Source organism: Capsicum annuum, chromosome 12 (assembly GCF_002878395.1).
Source record: "Capsicum annuum cultivar UCD-10X-F1 chromosome 12, UCD10Xv1.1, whole genome shotgun sequence".
Taxonomy (NCBI): Eukaryota; Viridiplantae; Streptophyta; class Magnoliopsida; order Solanales; family Solanaceae; genus Capsicum; species Capsicum annuum.
In genome coordinates this window covers 80,538,088-80,540,587 of record NC_061122.1, presented here as the reverse complement: position 1 = coordinate 80,540,587, position 2,500 = coordinate 80,538,088, and the positions used below count along the sequence as shown (strand labels likewise).

At 35.1% G+C, this 2,500-nt stretch overlaps 2 pseudogenes; both read left to right on the top strand.

Moving 5' to 3' along the window:
• LOC124889627 overlaps positions 1 to 616 on the top strand; it is a 2,927-nt pseudogene extending 2,311 nt beyond the window's left edge.
• Positions 617 to 1,060: 444 nt separating this feature from the next.
• LOC124889626 overlaps positions 1,061 to 2,500 on the top strand; it is a 6,217-nt pseudogene continuing 4,777 nt past the window's right edge.

The window sequence follows — 2,500 nt, the reverse complement described above, 5'->3', positions numbered from 1 at the left end:
TATTATTTTGGAGATTTATAATTCTTCCATTTTATTGGATGGAATTTCAATGAATTAGATCTATAAGAATCGCAAAGTCCTTACTTTGGAGTCCAAAATGAATCATTTAGAGCTCCGATTTATAGTACATTCTATTTTGTTTTGGTAGTTCGATCGTGGAATTTCTTTGTTTCTGCACTTTCGGAGTATGAGTGTGTGACTTGTTATAATTGATCCTATTGATAGTACAGAGAATGAGTCTGTCATCTTGATAGAGATGATTCTACTTCGTCAGATATTTATTCTAATATTTGGAACATGAAATAGATTAATAAATATTTGAACTATGATTCATACTTAATATTCAGACCCCGTGTCCGGGCTCCAAAAAAATTTCAAACCCTAATTTATATTTTGACCAAAAGCAAAACCTTTCTTTGAATTTTAGTGATTCTATTTATTCAGGGAATAAGTGATGATCCGAGGATTCTTACTCAGAGAATCCTTGATTTGATTTAGGTTAGGTTTTTTTATTGAATCATCGTGGTTCTAGTATGAATCTAAGGTTTTAATCGATTCATAGGGTCTTAACAAGAGAATTCCTATCAATAATAAAGAAAACAAAGAATAAAAGACATATTCCACAAAAACAAATTCTAGAAAGAAATAGGGAAAAAGAGAATTCAAGAGGCCCATAAGTATCAAAATAAAGATAAAGACGACTGTGCCAACTTGATATTTTGGTATTATCGCCACAAAGAAGAGCTTTCGGATTTTCTAGAGAACATGGGATCAGAACTTAATAACTTTAAAACTTTCTATTCCATATCCATTACAACTAGTATTTGGGTGTTTTTGCTTGAGCTGTACGAGATGAAAGTCTCATATATGGTTCTCAGGAGGGGAGTTCCTCCTATCTCAATAAAGTATATGATTTGTTTGAAGAACGTCTCGAGATTCAAGCAATTACGGATGATATAACTAGTAAATATGTTCCCCTCCCCCCCACGTCAATATATTTTATTGTTTAGGGGGAATTACGCTTACTTGTTTTCTAGTACAAGTAGCTACTGGGTTTGCTATGACTTTTTACTACCGGCCGACCGTTACTAAGGCTTTTGCTTCTGTTCAATACATAATGACTGAAGCCAACTTTGGTTGGTTAATCCAATCAGTTCATCGATGGTCGAAAAGTATGATGGTCCTAATGATGATCCTGCATGTATTTTGTGTGTATCTCATCGGCGGATTTAAGAAACAAGGGGCTGGGTCAACTATTCAATCAAATGATATTGAGCATGTTTCCCATCTCTTCTCGAGAAACAAGTGGGCTATTTCTTTGCAAAACTGTGCTCAATTTCATATGTGGCAATTTTGCCAAGATCTCTTCGTTAGTTGGGGGAAGAATCCGCCCGAATTGGATTTCTTAAGGAACGTATCGAGAGAGAATTGGATTTGGTTAGACAATGTGTGGTTGGTAAACAAGGATCGGTTTTTTAGCAAGGTACAAAATGTATCATCAAATATTCAATATGATTCCACAAGATCTAGTTTCGTTCAAGTAACGGATTCTAGCCAACTGAAAGGATCTTCTGATCAATCCAGAGATCATTTGGATTCCATTAGTAATGAGGATTCGGAATATCACACATTGATTAATCAAAGAGAGATTCAACAATGAAAAGAAATATCGATTCTTTGGGATCCTTCCTTTCTTCAAATGGAACGAAAAGAGATAGAATCAGGCCGATTCCCGAAATGCCTTTCTGGATATTCCTCAATGTCCCAGCTATTCACAGAATGTGAGAAGCAGATGATTAATCATCTATTTTCGGAAGAAATTGAAGAATTTCTTGGGAATCCTACAAGATCCGTTCGTTCTTTTTCTCTGATAGATGGTCAGAACTTCATCTGGGTTCGAATCCTACTAAGAGGTCCACTAGAGATCAGAAATTGTTGAAGAAACAACAAGACCTTTCTTTTGTCCCTTCCAGGCGATCGGAAAATAAAGAAATGGTTAATATATTCAAGATAATTATGTATTTACAAAATACCATCTCAATTCATCCTATTTCATCAAATCTGGGATGTGATTGGTTCCGAAGGATGAACCGGATATGGATAGTTCCAATAAGATTTCATTCTTGAACAAAAATCCATTTTTTGATTTATTTCATCTATTCCATGACCGCAACAAGGGAGGATACACGTTACACTACGATTTTGAATTAGAAGAGAGATTTCAAGAAATGGCAGACCTATTCACTCTATCAATAACCGAGTCGGATCTGGTGTATCATAAGGGATTTACCTTTTCTATTGATTCCTATGGATTGGATCAAAAACAATTCTTGAATGAGGCCAGGGATGAATCGAAAAAGAAATATTTATTGGTTCTACCTCCTATTTTTATGAAGAAAATGAATCTTTTTCTCGAAGGATCAGAAAAAATGGGTCCAGATCTCCTGCGGGAATGATTTGGAAGATCCAAAACCAAAAATAGTGGTATTTGCTAGTAGCA